This window comes from Triticum urartu, chromosome 7A, assembly GCF_056163025.1.
Source record: "Triticum urartu cultivar PI428250 chromosome 7A, HENAU_Tu73, whole genome shotgun sequence".
Classification (NCBI taxonomy): domain Eukaryota; kingdom Viridiplantae; phylum Streptophyta; class Magnoliopsida; order Poales; family Poaceae; genus Triticum; species Triticum urartu.
This window is the reverse complement of record NC_141879.1, coordinates 96638038-96657267: the sequence shown is the minus strand read 5'-3', so window position 1 is coordinate 96657267 and position 19230 is coordinate 96638038. Positions and strand designations below refer to the sequence as shown.

The 19230-nt window shown below is 48.0% G+C and overlaps 1 long non-coding RNA gene across 1 annotated transcript; it reads right to left on the bottom strand.

Moving 5' to 3' along the window:
• Positions 1-2890: 2890 nt before the first annotated feature.
• On the bottom strand, positions 2891-6041 carry LOC125523207 (uncharacterized). Its single transcript, XR_015609715.1, has 2 exons — positions 5554-6041; positions 2891-3211 (listed from the first exon to the last, which is right to left on the bottom strand). It is a non-coding gene; the product is annotated as an uncharacterized LOC125523207 (long non-coding RNA).
• Between the last annotated feature and the right edge of the window lie 13189 nt (positions 6042-19230).

Sequence of the window (19230 nt, the reverse complement as noted above, 5' to 3'; positions counted from 1 at the left end):
GGAATGGAATATCTTGGTCTCAACACATGAGTAGGTGGTTCTCTCTCAGAACATATGAGTTGGAGTTGTGTATGTGTTCTGATGGCTCTCTCCCAGAATGAAGAGGAGGTGGAGGGGTATATATAGCCTCCACACAAAATCCAACCGTTACACACAGTTTTCCCTACGGGTTCGAGAACTATGTAGACATAAACTCATAATACCGATCGTCACCGAACGTTAAGCGTGCGGACCCTACGGGTTCGAGAACTATGTAGACATGACCGAGACACGTCTTCGGTCAATAACCAATAGCGGAACCTGGATGTTCATATTGGCTCCTACATATTCTACAAAGATCTTTATTGGTCAAACCGCATAACAACATACGTTGTTCCCTTTGTCATCGATATGTTACTTGCCCAAGATTCGATCGTCGGTATCTCAATACCTAGTTCAATATTGTTACCGGCAAGTCTCTTTACTCGTTTCTGTAATGCATCATCCCGCAACTAACTCATTAGTTGCATTGCTTGCAAGGCTTATAGTGATGTGCATTGCCGAGAGCGCCCAGAGATACCTTTCCGACAATCGGAGTGACAAATCCTAATCTTGATCTATGCCAACTCAACAAGTACCATCGGAGACACCTGTAGAGCACCTTTATAATCACCCAGTTGCGTTGTGACGTTTGGTAGCACACAAAGTGTTCCTCCGGTAATCGGGAGTTGCATAATCTCATAGTCATAGGAACATGTATAAGTTATGAAGAAAGCAATAGCAACAAACTAAACAATCATCGTGCTAAGCTAACGGATGGGTCAAGTCAATCACATCATTCTCTAATGATGTGATCCCGTTCATCAAATGACAACTCTTGTCCATGGCTAGGAAACTTAACCATCTTTGATTAACGAGCTAGTCAAGTAGAGGCATACTAGTAACACTCTGTTTGTCTATGTGTTCACACATGTACTAAGTTTCCGGTTAATACAATTCTAGCATGAATAATAAACATTTATCATGATATAAGGAAATAAATAATAACTTTATTATTGCCTCTAGGGCATATTTCCTTCATGTCAAACTCCTATGGCTAAGTGAGAATGATAAAACGGTATAGTTCGATTGCCTGGTTTGCCGCGCTATCACCTCCTTTACGGACCAAGACGTTGGGTTAAGTGTGGTCACGCGCTATTCCGAACACCCCCGTAGTATCTATGTGGGGGCTGAAGCTGACAACTGGTAAACTCTCAAGAATTAAAAATGGCCGCACAGGGGGGATAACACTTTGATATAAATGCATACAACATATTACACAGCCTGGGTTTATAATACATTGTCCGGGTAGCCCGGATACATTTACTCGAACATGATATCCTTCGAGCATTGACCTTCTATCAAACAGGCACCCTCGAGGACGTCTTCGAAATAGCGCTCCGGCTTGCGGTGGTCCTTGCCTCCAGGCGGACCCTCAACCGCCACGACGGTGGCCTTCATCTTCGCCGAGTGCATCTTAACACGGGCAAAGGCCATTCGCGCACCTTCTATACACGCCGAGCGCTTCACGGGCTCTACTCGGGGCAAGGCATCGCCAAGCCGCTTGACCAAGCCGAAGTAGCTGCTTGGAATATGTCCTTCATGGCCAAACCGGACATCCTATGCAGCTCTGCCAGCTACATCATCTGATTGTTCAGCAGCGCTAGTCGCTCCGGCGCCAAGTACTGAGACCAGAAGAGCTTCTCCGTCGCGTTCCCTTCTTGGGCTCAGAAATACTGGGCGGCATCGGCAGCACTCCTCGGGAGATCTGCAAAAGCGTCTAGAGCACTCCATAGTCGATTTAGCAAAGCATATCTTCGACCGCCGAATATACTCTGTAAAAGAAAAGGCTTACTAGCCGCTATATGTTCAGCTTGTTTGATCTCCTCACGAGCCGCCTAGGACTCGGACTGAGCCTTCTTCGCAGCTTGAAGAGCCTTGGTGAGTTCGGCCGCTTGGGCCTTGTTACTCTCCTCCAAGGACTCACACTTGTTGGCGACGTCCTGGAGCGCTTGCTCTACTTCGGTCACCCTTGCCACATACTGGAGGCGGGCGGCCTTTTCGGCCTCTATATCCGCAGCTACTTTCTCTGCGACTGCTTTGCTTGCCCTCGCCTCCTCCTTGGCTTCGGCAAGGGCACTCTTGAGGGCCTCGACCTCGGTCGTGTTGCCTGTAATCATTTACATAGCAGCGCATGAGCTTAAACTCTGGGTTTGCATTATAATTTAGGCTGGTAAAAGGGTCTTTTTAAAAAACATACCTTGGGCCTCATCGAACCGCTTGTTAATACGGTCGATCTCATTGTCAGCCAGCTTCAGTTTCCGCTGCAGTTCGGACACTTCAGCATCCTTAGCTGAAGCCGCCAACAATGAAGCTTGTTTATCAAAATAGATGAATGCGTTATCTTTGGCGACTATTTGATCCTCTATCCGGCTCTTTTTCCCAAAGATCCAAACAGAGTCTCAGGGGCTACTATCTATATACAGGCATATTCTTCCAATACGAAAAGCGGCTAGGCATGTTATATCACTTACTTCAAAACCTATTAACAGACTAGTGAAAGCTTCGTTCAGACCGCTTTTGGCAGACTAAACCTTCTCAACCACCGTACCCATCAGGGCACGGTGCTCTTCCACGACAGAAGCACGTTGAAGTGCTTCCTTCAACATATCCGGCGCCTCCAGATTGATAGAGGTTGCCTGCGGAGTCGGCACTCCCCCTTCCCTTGAAGGGGGCTGCTCGCTCGACTCCGGAGCCATGTTGGTCTCCAGAGTGGTATTTGGCTAGGGGCCGTGTGACGCCCCCGATTCAATCGTACACTAATCATACACGCAAACGTGTACGATCAAGATTAGGGACTCACAGGAAGATATCACAACACAACTCTACAAATAAAATAAGTCATACAAGCATCATATTACAAGCCAGGGGCCTCGAGGGCTCGAATGCTAGAGCTCGATCATAGACGAGTCAGCGGAAGCAACAAAATCTGAGTACAGACATAAGTTAAACAAGTTTGCCTTAAGAAGGCTAGCACAAACTGAGATACAGATCGAAAGAGGCGCAGGCCTCCTGCCTGGGGTCCACCTAAACAACTCCTGGTCGTCGTCAGCGAGCTGCACGTAGTAGTAGGCACCTCCTGAGTAGTAGTAGTCGTCATCGACGGTGGCGTCTGGCTCCAGGGCTCCAACGTCTAGTCGCAGCAATCGAGTATAGAAAGGGGGAAAAGGGAGAGCAAAGCAACCGTGAGTACTCATCCAAAGTACTCGCAAGCAAGGAACTACACTACATATGTATGCATTGGTATCAAATGGAAAAGGCTATCATATGTGGACTGAACTGCATAATGCCGGAATAAGAGAGGGATAACTAGTCCTTTCGAAGACTACGCTTCTGGTAACCTCCATCTTGCAGCAGGAGAAGAGAGTAGATGGTAAGTTCACCAAGTAGCATCGCATAGCATAATTCTAACCGATGATCCTCTCCTCGTCGCCCTGTTAGAGAGCGACCACCGGGTTGTATCTGGCACTTGGAAAGGTGCGTTTTATTAAGTATCCGGTTCTAGTTGTCATAAGGTCAAGGTACAACTCCAAGTCGTCATGTTACCGAAGATCACGGCTATTCGAATAGATTAACTTCCCTGCAGGGGTGCACCACATAACCCAACACGCTCGATCCCATTTGGCCAGACACACTTTCCTGGGTCATGCCCGGCCTCGGAAGATCAACACGTCGCAGCCCTACCTAGGCACAACAGAGAGATCAGCATGCCAGTTTAAATCCTATGGCGCAGGGGTCTGGGCCCATCGCCCATTGCACACCTGCATGTTGCGAGGGCGGCCGGAAGCAGAACTAGCCCCCTTAATACAAGAGCAGGCTTATGTTCCAATCCGGCTCGCGCCGCTCAGTCGCTGACGTCACGAAGGCTTCGGCTGATACCACGACGTCGAGTGCCCATAACTGTCCCCGCGTAGATGGTTAGTGTGTATAGGCCAGTGGCCAGACTCAGATCAAATACCAAGATCTCGTTAAACGTGTTATCTTGAAATAATCGCGAACGCCGACCAGGGCCAGGCCCACCTCTCTCCTAGGTGGTCTCAACCTGCCCTGTCGCTTCGCCACAAAGATCCACTCGCGGGTACTCCTACGAGCCGACCCGTCTTTTAGTCATCACATGTATCATGTATAAGGTATATAGTATATACCCGTGATCACCTCCCGAGTGATCGCGACCCGATAGTATAGCATGGCAGACGGACAAGAATGAAGGGCCACTGATGATAAACTAGCATCCTATACTAAGCATTAGGATTGCAGGTAAAGGTAACAACAGTAGTAGCAAGGACAGGCTATGCATCAGGATAGGATTAACGGAAAGCAGTAACATGCTACACTACTCTAATGCAAGCAGTATAGAGGAGAGTAGACGATATCTGGTGATCAAGGGGGGGCTTGCCTGGTTGCTCTGGCAAGAGAGAGGGGTCGTCAACACCGTAGTCGTACTGGGTAGCAGCGGCGTCGATCTCGGTGTCTAGCGAGAGACGAGGGGGAAGAAACAATAAATATAATGCAAACAAATGCATGATGATGCATGACATGACAAAGCATGATGCTAGGTGTGCCCTAAGGCGGTACGAGGTGGTACCGGTGAAGGGGAAAAACATCCGGGAAAGTATCCCCAGTGTTTCTCATTTTCAGGCAAAGGAACCGGAGGGGGAAAGTTGCGTGTTCGCTATGCTAGAGATGCGTGGCGGACGAACGGGTTGCGTATCCGGATTCGCCCCGTCACTCTGAGCAACTTTCATGTTGAAAATATTTTAATCCGAGTTACGGATTAAAAGATATGATTTTCTAAAGATTTTATTAATTTCTGGAATTTAATTAATTATTTAATTTAATTTCAAAAATGGATTTATGACATCAGCAGTCAACGGGGTTGACTGGTCAACCTGACCAGTGGGTCCCACTGGTCAGTGACACATTTTAATTAAACATTTTAATTAACCTAATTAGTATTAATTAGGGGGGTGGGCCCCACTGTCATACTCTGTTAGCTAATTAACAGTAGTTAATTAGGTTAATTAGTCATTAGGTTAATTAATCTTAATTAGCTAATTTAATCATAATTAATTAAGTTAATTAATTAATTAATTAATTTTATTTTTATTATATTTTTTATTTTTATTTTTATTTTAAGAAACGTTCGGGGGTGGGGCCCTTTCGTCATAGGCCCAGAGGGCCTTAGCGGTTCGAGCGCGGTTGCGGGCGTGGGCGCCCAAGCCTAGTCAGGCGCGACCTAGGCAAGGCCAACGATGCGGTCGTCGGCCAGGGGAGGCGGCAAAGGCCAGTGGGCGACGCGGAGAGGCCGCAGCGGCAGGCGGAGCAGAGGCGGGGCAAGGCCTAACGAGGGGCGCGCACGAGCGCTGGCCGGCGAAGGCGGCCACGGGCTAGAGCAGAGCGAGGCGCGCGGGACAAGGACGACGCTAGGCGCGGCGCGCGTGAGGGGCGGGGCAGAGGAGAAGGAGGGGGCCTCACGAGGGGTTGCAGGGCACGGGGCAGTTGGGGTCGAGGAGGAAGTCGGAGACGACGGTGATGTGGTGACGAGGTGCAGCGGCGCGGCGGCGTGCGTTGACGGCGTCGGCGACGGCAGGGGTCGAGGAGGAGCTCCAGTGGACGCGACGGGGAACCGTCGATGTCGCCGACTTGGGGCCGCTCCAGTCGGTCTCGGGCACGTGGAGGTCGTGGACGACGTCAAGGAAGCCGTAGGGCAGCACGAGCAGCTCAGGAAGGCCGTTGGCCATGGCCACGGCGAGGTGGTGGCTGCGCTCGGCCACAGGAGGAGGAAGAGGGGCGCGGCGAGCTGCTGGGGAGAACGAAGGGAGGAGAGATGACCGAGCGACGGGGAAGGGCAGTGAAGCGGCCAGAGTCGTCGGCGCAGCATCGGACAGGAGGGAGCTCCTCTCCCGTGTGTGTGTTGTGCAGTGGCGGCGGGGTGGAAGGACGAGGGAACGGGGTGGGGATCGGGGGGAAGTGGGGAGGGGGTCGCTAGGGTTCAGTCGTAGTGGGTGGTTAAGGGAGTGGGGCTGGGCCGGTTAGGGCCAGATGGGCTGGCCGGCTGGGTCGTCGGGCCCAGTTGGCTAGGGGGGGTCCTCCTCTTTTGTTTTGTTTTTTTTCTTACTTTTTATTTATTTCCTGTTTATTAGTTTTCTATTTTATTTTCTATATACTTTTGTTTTATAAAATACATAAGTAGTACCTAAATTAGTGTTTCAAAATACCCCAATGCCACAAAAAGGTTGGTGACAAAATAAAATAGTTTAGTATTTTATTAATTGTAAAAGGCATTTAATTAGTTGTCTTTGCTACTATCTTATTTACTTTTAGAGTAGTTAAACACTTTATAAAAGTTTATTTTCTCCACCATAATTACTTATGCATTATTGGGCACAACCCGAACAATTTGGTTTTAAAATTTGAAAACTTTTATTGTTTGCCTTTAATTAAATTTGGTTTTGTTTCGTTTTTGAACTATTCAGAGTTTATCAACAGTAACTGAGGTGACGTGGCATCATTAGCGGGGGATTACTGTAGGTTAATTATCCGGGCGTCACAGGCTGGACTGATCCAAGCCCCGTCGTCAGTTTCCATGGGAGTAGTATGTTGGAAATATGCCCTAGAGGCAATAATAAAATGGTTATTATTATATTTCCTTGTTCATGATAATTGTCTATTGTTCATGCTATAATTGTGTTATCCGGAAATCGTAATACATGTGTGAATACATAGACCACAACACGTCCCTAGTGAGCCTCTAGTTGACTAGCTCGTTGATCAAAAGATAGTCATGGTTTCCTGACTATGGACATTGGATGTCATTGATAATGGGATCACATCATTAGGAGAATGATGTGATGGACAAGACCCAATCTTAAGCATAGCTCAAAGATCGTGTAGTTCGTTTCCTAGAGCTTTTCCGAATGTCAAGTATCATTTCCTTAGACCATGAGATTGTGCAACTCCCGGATACCGTAGGAGTGCTTTGGGTGTGCCAAACATCACAACGTAACTGGGTGACTATAAAGGTGCACTACGGGTATCTCCGAAAGTGTCTGTTGGGTTGGCACGAATCGAGACTGGGATTTGTCACTCCGTATGACGGAGAGGTATCTCTAGGCCCACTCGGTAATGCATCATCATAATGAGCTCAATGTGACCAAGTGGTTGATCACGGGATCATGCATTACGGTACGAGTAAAGTGACTTGCCGGTAACGAGATTGAACGAGGTATTGGGATACCGACGATCGAGTCTCGGGCGAGTAACCTACCGATTGACAAAGGGAATTGTATACGAGATTGATTGAATCCTTGACATCGTGGTTCATCCGATGAGATCATCGAGGAACATGTGGGAGCCAACATGGGTATCCAGATCCCGCTGTTGGTTATTGACCGGAGAGTCGTCTCGGTCATGTCTACGTGTCTCCCGAACCCGTAGGGTCTACACACTTAAGGTTCGGTGACGCTAGGGTTGTTGAGATATTAGTATGCGGTAACCCGAAAGTTGTTCGGAGTCCCGGATGAGATCCCGGACGTCACAAGGAGTTCCGGAATGGTCCGGAGGTGAAGAATTGTATATAGGAAGTCCAGTTTCGGCCATCGGGAAAGTTTCGGGGGTCACCGGTATTGTACCGGGACCACCGGAAGGGTCCCGGGGGTCCACCGGGTGGGGCCACCTATCCCGGAGGGCCCCATGGGCTGAAGTGGGGAAGGGAACCAGCCCCTGGTGGGCTGGTGCGCCCCTCTTGGGCCTCCCCCTGCGCCTAGGGTTGGAAACCCTAGGGGTGGGGGCGCCCCACTTGGCTTGGGGGGCAAGCCACCCCCCCCTTGGCCGCCCCCCCCCCCCCCCTGAGATCCAATCTCTAGGGCCGGCGCCCCCCCCCCTAGGGGCCCTATATATAGTGGGGGGAGGGAGGGCAGCCGCACCAAGTCCCTGGCGCCTCCCTCTCCCTCCCGTGACACCTCTCCCTCTTGCTGAGCTTGGCGAAGCCCTGCCGAGATCGTCGTTGCTTCCACAACCACGCCGTCCTGCTGCTGGATCTCCATCAACCTCTCCTTCCCTTTGCTGGATCAAGAAGGAGGAGACGTCTTCCCAACCGTACGTGTGTTGAACGCGGAGGTGCCGTCCGTTCGGCGCTAGGTCATCGGTGATTTGGATCACGACGAGTACGACTCCATCAACCCCGTTCTCTTGAACGCTTCCGCTCGCGATCTACAAGGGTATGTAGATGCACTCCCCTTTCCCTCGTTGCTAGATAACTCCATAGATTGATCTTGGTGATGCGTAGAAAATTTTAAATTCTACTACGTTCCCCAACAGTGGCATCATGAGCTAGGTCTATGCGTAGCTTCTATGCACGAGTAGAACACAAAGCAGTTGTGGGCATCGATATTGTCAATTTACTTGCCGTTACTAGTCTTATCTTGATTCGGCGGTATCGTGGGATGAAGCGGCCCGGACCAACCTTACACGTACGCTTACGTGAGACTGGTTCCACCGACTGACATGCACTAGTTGCATAAGGTGGCTAGCGGGTGTCTGTCTCTCCCACTTTAGTCGGATCGGATTCGATGAAAAGGGTCCTTATGAAGGGTAAATAGAAATTGGCATATCACGTTGTGGTTTTGGCGTAGGTAAGAAACGTTCTTGCTAAGAAACCTATAGCAGCCACGTAAAAATTTGCAACAACAATTAGAGGACGTCTAACTTGTTTTTGCAGCATGTGCCGTGTGATGTGATATGGCCAAAAAGGATGTGATGAATGATATATGTGATGTATGAGACTGATCATGTTCTTGTAATAGGAATCACGACTTGCATGTCGATGAGTATGACAACCGGCAGGAGCCATAGGAGTTGTCTTAATTTATTTATGACCTGCGTGTCAACATATAACGTCATGTAATTAGTTTACTTTATTGTTATACCGTTAGCCATAGTAGTAGAAGTAATAGATGACGAGACAACTTCATGAAGACACGATGATGGAGATCATGGTGTCATGCCGGTGACGACGATGATCATGGCGCCCCGAAGATGGAGATCATAAGGAGCAAAATGATATTGGCCATATCATGTCACTATTTGATTGCATGTGATGTTTATCATGTTTTACATCTTATTTGCTTAGAATGACGGTAGCTTAAATAAGATGATCCCTCGCAATAATTTCAAGAAAATGTTCCCCCTAACTATGCACCATTGCGAAGGTTCGTTGTTTCGAAGCACCACGTGATGATCGGGTGTGATAGATTCTAACGTTCGAATACAACGGGTGTTAGCCAGATTTACACACGCAATACACTTAGGTTGACTTGACGAGCCTAGCATGTACAAACATGGCCTCGGAACACGGAAGACCAAAAGGTCGAGCATGAGTCATATAGAAGATACGATCAACATGAAGATGTTCACCGATGTTGACTAGTCCGTCTCACGTGATGATCGGACACGGCCTAGTTGACTCGGATCATGTTTCACTTAGATGACTGGAGGGATGTCTATCTGAGTGGGAGTTCATTGAATAATTTGATTAGACGAACTTAATTATCATGAACTTAGTCTAAAATCTTTACAATGTGTCTTGTAGATCAAATGGCTCACACTAATGTTGCCCTCAACTTCAACGCGTTCCTAGAGAAAACCAAGCTGAAAGATGATGGCAGCAACTATACGGGCTGGGTCCGGAACCTGAGGATCATCCTCATAGCTGCCAAGAAATATTATGTCCTAGAAGCACCGCTAGGTGACGCACCCATCCCAGAGAACCAAGACGTTATGAATGCTTGGCAGTCACATGCTGATGATTACTCCCTTGTTCAGTGCGGCATGCTTTACAGCTTAGAACCGGGGCTCCAAAAGCGTTTTGAGCAACATGGAGCATATGAGATGTTCGAAGAGCTGAAAATGGTTTTCCAAGCTCATGCCCGGGTCGAGAGATATGAAGTCTCCGACAAGTTCTTCAGTTGTAAGATGGAGGAAAATAGTTCTGTCAGCGAGCACATACTCAAAATGTCTGGGTTGCACAACCGCTTGACTCAGCTGGGAGTTAATCTCCCGGATGACGCGGTCATTGACAGAATCCTTCAGTCGCTTCCACCGAGCTACAAGAGCTTTGTGATGAACTTCAATATGCAGGGGATGGAAAAGACCATTCCTGAGGTATATTCGATGCTGAAATTAGCGGAGGTGGAGATCAAAAAGGAACATCAAGTGTTGATGGTGAATAAAACCACTAAGTTTAAGAAAGGAAAGGGTAAGAAGAACTTCAAGAAGGACGGCAAGGGGGTTGCCGCGCCCGGTAAGCAAGTTGTCGGGAAGAAGCCAAAGAATAGACCCAAGCCCGAGACTGAGTGTTTTTATTGCAAGGGAAGTGGTCACTGGAAGCGGAACTGCCCCAAATACTTAGCGGACAAGAAGGCCAGCAACACTAAAGGTATATGTGATATACATGTAATTGATGTGTACCTTACCAGTACTCGTAGTAGCTCCTGGGTATTTGATACCGGTGCAGTTGCTCACATTTGTAACTCAAAGCAGGAGCTGCGGAATAAGCAGAGACTGGGGAAGGATGAGGTGACGATGCGTGTCGGGAATGGTTCCAAGGTCGATGTGATCGCCGTCGGCACGCTACCTCTACATTTACCTACGGGATTAGTTTTAAACCTCAATAATTGTTATATAGTGCCAGCTTTGAGCATGAACATTGTATCAGGATCTCGTTTAATTCGAGATGGCTACTCATTTAAATCCAAGAATAATGGTTGTTCTATTCATATGAGAGATATGTTTTATGGTCATGCCCCGCTGGTGAATGGTTTATTCTTAATGAATCTCGAACATAATGTTACACATATTCATAGTGTGAATACCAAAAGATGTAAGGTTGATAATGATAGTCCCACATACTTGTGGCACTGCTGCCTTGGTCACATAGGTGTCAAACGCATGAAGAAGCTCCATGCAGATGGACTTTTGGAGTCTCTTGATTATGAATCATTTGACACGTGCGAACCATGCCTCATGGGTAAAATTACCAAGACTCCGTTCTCAGAAACAATGGAGCGAGCAACCAACTTATTGGAAATCATACATACTGATGTGTGCGGTCCAATGAGTGTTGAGGCTCGCGGTGGCTATCGTTATGTTCTCACCCTCACTGATGATTTGAGTAGATATGGGTATGTCTACTTAATGAAACACAAGTCTGAGACCTTTGAAAAGTTCAAGGAATTTCAGAGTGAGGTTGAGAATCAACGTGACAGGAAAATCAAGTTCTTGCGATCAGATCATGGGGGAGAATACTTGAGTCACGAATTTGGCACGCACTTAAGAAAATGTGGAATAGTTTCACAACTCACGCCGCCTGGACACCTCAGCGTAATGGTGTGTCCGAATGTCGTAATCGCACTCTATTGGATATGGTGCGATCTATGATGTCTCTTACCGATCTACCGCTGTCATTTTGGGGCTATGCTTTAGAGACTGCCGCATTCACTTTAAATAGGGCTCCGTCGAAATCCGTTGAGACAACACCATATGAATTATGGTTTGGGAAGAAACCTAAGCTGTCGTTTCTAAAAGTTTGGGGATGCGATGCTTATGTGAAGAAACTTCAACCTGAAAAGCTCGAACCCAAATCAGAAAAATGCGTCTTCATAGGATACCCTAAAGAAACTATTGGGTATACCTTCTACCTCAGATCCGAAGGCAAAATCTTTGTTGCCAAGAATGGATCCTTTCTAGAGAAAGAGTTTCCCTCAAAAGAAGTAAGTGGGAGGAAAGTAGAACTTGATGAAGTATTGCCTCTTGAACCGGAGAGTGGCGCAGCTCAAGAAAATGTTCCTGAGGTGCCTGCACCGACTAGAGAGGAAGTTAATGATGATGATCATGAAACTTCAGATCAAGTTGCTACTGAACTTCGTAGGTCCACAAGGACACGTTCCGCACCAGAGTGGTACGACAACCCTATCTTGGAAATCATGTTGTTAGACAACGGTGAACCTTCGAACTATGAGGAAGCGATGGCGGGCCTAGATTCCGACAAATGGCTAGAAGCCATGAAATCCGAGATAAGATCCATGTATGAAAACGAAGTATGGACTTTGACTGACTTGCCCGATGATCGGCGAGCCATAGAAAATAAATGGATCTTTAAAAAGAAGACAGACGCAGATGGTAATGTGACCATCTACAAGGCTCGACTCGTTGCTAAGGGTTATCGACAAGTTCAAGGGGTTGACTACGATGAGACTTTCTCACCCGTAGCGAAGCTGAAGTCCGTCCGAATCATGTTAGCAATTGCCGCATTCTATGATTATGAGATATGGAAAATGGACGTCAAAACGGCATTCCTTAACGGCTTTCTCAAGGAAGAATTGTATATGATGCAGCCGGAAGGTTTTGTTAATCCTAAGAATGCTAACAAGGTGTGCAAGCTCCAACGCTCAATCTATGGGTTGGTGCAAGCATCTCGGAGTTGGAACATTCGATTTGATGAGATGATCAAAGCGTTTGGGTTTACACAGACTTATGGAGAAGCATGTGTTTACAAGAAAGTGAGTGGGAGCTCGGTAGCATTTCTCATATTATATGTGGATGACATACTGTTGATGGGAAATGATATAGAATTCTTGGAAAGCATAAAGGCCTACTTGAACAAGTGTTTTTCAATGAAGGACCTTGGAGAAGCTGCTTATATATTAGGCATCAATATCTATAGAGATAGATCAAGACGCCTCATTGGTCTTTCACAGAGTACGTACCTTGACAAGATATTGAAGAAGTTCAATATGGATCAGTCCAAGAAGGGGTTCTTGCCTGTATTGCAAGGTATGCAATTGAGTACGGCTCAATGCCCGACCACGGCAGAAGATAGAGAAAAGATGAGTGTCGTCCCCTATGCCTCGGCCATAGGATCTATTATGTATGACATGCTGTGTACCAGACCTGATGTAAACCTTGCCATAAGTTTGTTAGGAAGGTACCAAAGTAATCCCGGCATGGAACACTGGACAGCGGTCAAGAATATCCTGAAGTACCTGAAGAGGACTAAGGATATGTTTCTCGTTTATGGAGGTGACGAAGAGCTTGTCATAAAGGGTTACGTCGATGCTAGCTTCGACACAGATCTGGATGACTCTAAGTCACAAACCGGATACGTGTATATTTTGAATGGTGGGGCAGTAAGCTGGTGCAGTTGCAAGATAAGTGTTGTGGCGGGATCTACATGTGAAGCGGAGTACATGGCAGCCTCGGAGGCAGCACAAGAAGCAATCTGGGTGAAGGAGTTCATTACCGACCTAGGAGTCATTCCCAATGCGTCAGGCCCGATGACTCTCTTCTGTGACAACACTGGAGCTATTGCCCTTGCCAAGGAGCCCAGGTTTCACAGGAAGACCAGGCATATCAAGCGTCGCTTCAACTCCATTCGTGAAAGTGTTCAAAATGGAGACATAGATATTTGTAAAGTACATATGGACCTGAATGTGGCAGATCCGTTGACTAAACCTCTCCCTAGAGCAAAACATGATCAACACCAGAACTCTATGGGTGTTCGATTCATCACAATGTAACTAGATTATTGACTCTAGTGCAAGTGGGAGACTGTTGGAAATATGCCCTAGAGGCAATAATAAAATGGTTATTATTATATTTCCTTGTTCATGATAATTGTCTATTGTTCATGCTATAATTGTGTTATCCGGAAATCGTAATACATGTGTGAATACATAGACCACAACACGTCCCTAGTGAGCCTCTAGTTGACTAGCTTGTTGATCAAAAGATAGTCATGGTTTCCTGACTATGGACATTGGATGTCATTGATAACGGGATCACATCATTAGGAGAATGATGTGATGGACAAGACCCAATCCTAAGCATAGCTCAAAGATCGTGTAGTTCGTTTGCTAGAGCTTTTCTGAATGTCAAGTATCATTTCCTTAGACCATGAGATTGTGCAACTCCCAGATACCTTAGGAGTGCTTTGGGTGTGCCAAACGTCACAACGTAACTGGGTGACTATAAAGGTGCACTACGGGTATCTCCGAAAGTGTCTGTTGGGTTGGCACGAATCGAGACTGGGATTTGTCACTCCGTATGACGGAGAGGTATCTCTGGGCCCACTCGGTAATGCATCATCATAATGAGCTCAATGTGACCAAGTGGTTGATCACGGGATCATGCATTACGGTACGAGTAAAGTGACTTGCCGGTAATGAGATTGAACGAGGTATTGGGATACCGACGATCGAGTCTCAGGCGAGTAACGTACCGATTGACAAAGGGAATTGTATACGAGATTGATTGAATCCTCGACGTCGTGGTTCATCCGATGAGATCATCGAGGAACATGTGGGAGCCAACATGGGTATCCAGATCCCGCTGTTGTTTATTGACCGGAGAGTCGTCTCGGTCATGTCTACGTGTCTCCCGAACCCGTAGGGTCTACACACTTAAGGTTCGGTGACGCTAGGGTTGTTGAGATGTTAGTATGCGGTAACCCGAAAGTTGTTTGGAGTCCCGGATGAGATCTCGGACGTCACGAGGAGTTCCGGAATGGTCCGGAGGTGAAGAATTGTATATAGGAAGTCCAGTTTCGGCCATCGGGAAAGTTTCGGGGGTCACTGGTATTGTACCGGGACCACCGGAAGGGTCCCAGGGTCCACCGGGTGGTGCCACCTATCCCGGAGGGCCCCATGGGCTGAAGTGGGGAAGGGAACCAGCCCCTGGTGGGCTGGTGCGCCCCCCTTGGGCCTCCTCCTGCGCCTAGGGTTGGAAACCCTAGGGGTGGGGGCGCCCCACTTGGCTTGGGGGGCAAGCCACCCCCCCCCTTGAGATCCAATCTCTAGGGCTGGCGCCCCCCTAGGGGCCCTATATATAGTGGGGGGGAGGAAGGGCAGCCGCACCAAGTCCCTGGCGCCTCCCTCTCCCTCCCGTGACACCTCTCCCTCTCGCTGAGCTTGGCGAAGCCCTACCGAGATCGCCGTTGCTTCCACCACCACGCCGTCATGCTGCTGGATCTCCATCAACCTCTCCTTCCCTTTGTTGGATCAAGAAGGAGGAGACGTCTTCCCAACCGTACGTGTGTTGAACGCGGAGGTGCCGTCCGTTCGGCGCTAGGTCATCGGTGATTTGGATCACGACGAGTACGACTCCATCAACCCCGTTCTCTTGAACGCTTCCGCTCGCAATCTACAAGGGTATGTAGATGCACTCCCCTTTCCCTCATTGCTAGATAACTCCATAGGTTGATCTTGGTGATGCGTAGAAAATTTTAAATTCTGCTACGTTCCCCAACATAGTATCCCCCATGTTTTTGGCAGCCAAGGCATAACCCTCTGGCGCCGTTTAAGCGGCCTTCCGCATATCCCCCTGGCATGGAGAAGTCCTTGGGATAACACCTCGGTGTCATCCGCGGGTCGTGGCGGAGAGGCTCGCAAATGCGTTTTGCTCTCCATCATCTCCGGCACCAACGAGTTTCCCGAAGACGACGATTGTTGGGGGAGATCACGGGCCAGACTGAAAATACATAAATAAAATGTTATCCTACGATATGTAAAAGGCCAGATGTATGTATAGTATCTTTAAATACTTACGGTTCGGCCGGGGGCTTTGGCCTGAGGCGTCGCTCGGGGATGATTTCGGCGTCAGAATCTGAATCATCAGAAAGGGAAATCTTCCCCTTCTTAGACGCCTCCGCTTCTAGGTCCGCTGACGCCGCCCTTTTCTTCTCCCCCCTTGAGGGGAGAATTGCTCTCCTCCTCTTCCTCTTCCTCTTCATCTTCATCACCCTCGTGGGAGGAGAGAACCTTGGTGTCTTCGGACGCGAGGTCCGAAGTACCTTTACGGCGGAGGTCACTTCTGGCCTCCTTGCCCTTCTTCTTGGCCTTCTTCTTCGGTGCCTGGTACAGCACCGGAACCAGCATCTTTGTTAACAGAGGGATAGCTGGGTCTTCGGGCAGCGGAGCCGGACATTTGATCCGCTCCGCCTTCTTCGTCCAGCCCTGAAGGAGAAAAGGAAGGCTTAGCATACTCCTCGAATCTACAAGTAGAGGTTATGTTTGGAAATCTGAAAACTTACTGGAGTGGTCGGGTGAGCGCAGTCGAGGCCGAGGTCTTCGGTCGTTCCCGGCCACGACTTCTGGGCCTTGAACATCAGCTTCCAGATTTCTTCATGCGCTGCAGGGTCCGAGGGCCGGCCGGATCAAACTCCCACATATATAGAGTCTGGCGCTGGCAGGGGAGAATCCGGCGAAAAAGCATCACCTGGATCACATCGGCGAGGCTAGTGTTCTTCTCTATCACACCCTTGACGCGCTTCTGCAGCGTCATCACCTCATCGGACGACCCAGTCCAGGCCCTTTTTAACCCACGATGTGAGCCGCATTGGAGGCCCAGATTTGAACTCAAGAGTGGCGGCCCATGTGGCGTCGTGAGGTTCTGTGACATAGAACCACTCATGTTGCCATCCCTTCACGGTCTCCACGAAGGCCCCCTGGGGCCAAGTGACGTTGGGGAGCTTGCTCACCATGGCACGGGCGCACTCCGCATGTTGATCGTCGACCACTTTCAGCTTCACATTGAAGACCTTGAGCCATAATCCAAAGTGGGGGGATGCGGAGGAACGCTTCACACACGATGATGAATGCCGAGATGTGGAGGAAGGAATTTGGGGCTAGATCATGAAAGTCTAGCCCGTAATAGAACATGAGCCGGACAAAAGGGTGGAGAGGAAACCCTAGTCCGCTGAGAAAGTGGGGGTTAAATACTACCCTCTCATTGGACTCCGGAGTGGGGATGATCTGCTTTTTGGCAGGAAGCCGGTGGGCGATTTCCGCGGCCAAGTACCCCGCTTCCCGGAGTTCCTTGATGTTCTCCTCCATGATGGAGGAGGCCATCCACTTGCCCTGAGTGCCAGATCCGGACATGGCTGGAGTGTTTGCTGGGGACGGAAAGGATTGAAACTTGGGCGCTGGAGCTCGAGGGCAAGTGGGCTGAGGAGGAAGAAGGCGTGGGGTAAAAAGATGGATCCTTATATTCTTATAAAGGCAGTGAATATCAAGCGTCCCCCCACGAGCCTTAAAACTCGCCTATTCCCAAGGGGTCGTGCAAACGGCATGGTTGGATTACTCAAACACGTATTGATGAGAATCCCGCAATAAGGGGACACGATCTCTGCTTTTACAAGACGCGTCAATATGACCGCGTCTCAAAACACGAAGCGGGAGGCTAAAAAATGGTTCGAAATAATAATAAGGCCAGAACATAACGTCTCGCCGAAAAAGCTGTCAGTAGACATGACTTATTTTGTTTAAGTATTTTGCCCTTGTGGTTCAGGGTTGTGACTGTTATACAGATTCGAACATAGTTCTTTTGACCAACTGCTTTGGAGTATTCAGAGGAGGAACCCGCCTTGCAATGCCGAAGACAATCTGCGCACCGGACACATCGTCATTGAAGCCTGGTTCAGGGGCTACTAAGGGAGTCTTGGATTAGGGGGTCCCCGGGCGTCCGGGCTATGTGATCTAGGCCGGACTGATGGGCTATGAAGATATAAGATAGAAGGCCTTCCCCCGTGTCCGGATGAGACTCCCCTTTGCGTGGATGGCAAGCTTAGCGATTGGATGTGAAGATTCCTTTCTCTGTAAACCGACTCAGTACAACCCTATGCCCCTCCGGTGTCTATATAAATCGGAGGGTTTAGTTCGTAGAGGCAATCATAATCATACAGGCTAGACATCTAGGGTTTAGCCATTACGATCTCGAGGTAGATCAACTCTTGTATCCCCTATACTCATCAAAGTCAATCAAGCAGGAAGTAGGGTATTACCTCCATTAAGAGGGCCCAAACCTGGGTAAACATCATGTCCCCTGCCTCCTATTACCTTCGATCCTCAGATGCACGGTTCGGGACCCCTACCCGAGATCGGTCGGTTTTGACACCGACAGATACCGATGCTTTTCGTGAATTTAGCACTAAATATGGACTTGACTCTGAGATAGTAACTTCTTTCTGTGAATCATTTGCTACTCATGTTGATCTCCCTAAAGATAAGTGGTTTAAATGTCATCCTCCCATTGGAGTAAAAGTAGTGGAACATATTAAAGTTGAAGAAGAAACTATTACTTATAATGGTGATCCTGTTATTCCTACTTCTTATATTGAGAAACCACCTTTCCCTATTAGAATAAAGAAACATGCTAAAGCTTCAACTGTGGTTCGTGATGTCTGCTAGAACTACGTCGGTATTTCTCCAAAGAGGAAGGGATGATGCAGCACAACAATGATAGGTATTTCTCAGTGATGAGACCAAGGTTATCAAACCAGTAGGAGAACCAAGCTGGTCCAACGGTAGGCTGGTGGGTGTCCACACAAGGAGGTGGCATTCAATATCCACCTGATGAACTTCCCCAATGGCAAGAACTTGAAAGGTGCCTTCTTTGGGAACTACAAGCCACACACCAACCTCCAAGACGTCGTCAAGATGTATATGAGGAAGGAGCCGGAGCTGGAGAAGTTCATCACGCACGTTGGACCTTTCTAACAGGTCAAATTGTATTCATCATTCTAAAGAGGAGGGATTGCTGCTTCACGAGGTTGGATGATTAGATTGAGCTTCTTTTGTCATGTCCCTTGCTACTTTTAGATTTGGTGCTTGAGAAACATAAGAAAAATGCTTATAAGATTTTCCCTCGGGTAATAATGTAATAGTTGTGAGACACCATGTGTTGAGCTCTTTTTTGTCACAAAGAACGAACATTGTTTTGTGTTGTCGTACAATTTGGTCTTTATTTTAAGTGTGTCTACAACACTTGCCAGCAGCCAGCAGTCTTTTGTTACTTTGTACATGAACGTTTTGCACAATAATGGTCTGCACTTTCTCTGTTTTTCTTTTGCACATCAGCTTCTCTATTAATGTCGATGTTTTTTCTTTTTTTAACTGAATATCAGTGTCTCCATAGCACATTGCAAATCAGTTCTGATATTTTGTTATCTTCTTGTTTGCAGTTAGCCATTCTTTTACTCACCTGTCGTAAAAATAGTACTCCTTCCGTCCGAAAAAGCTTGTCCCTCAAATGAATGTATCTAGCACCAAGTTAGCACTAGGTACATCCATTTGAAAGACTAGGTTGGGACAAGTTTTTTCA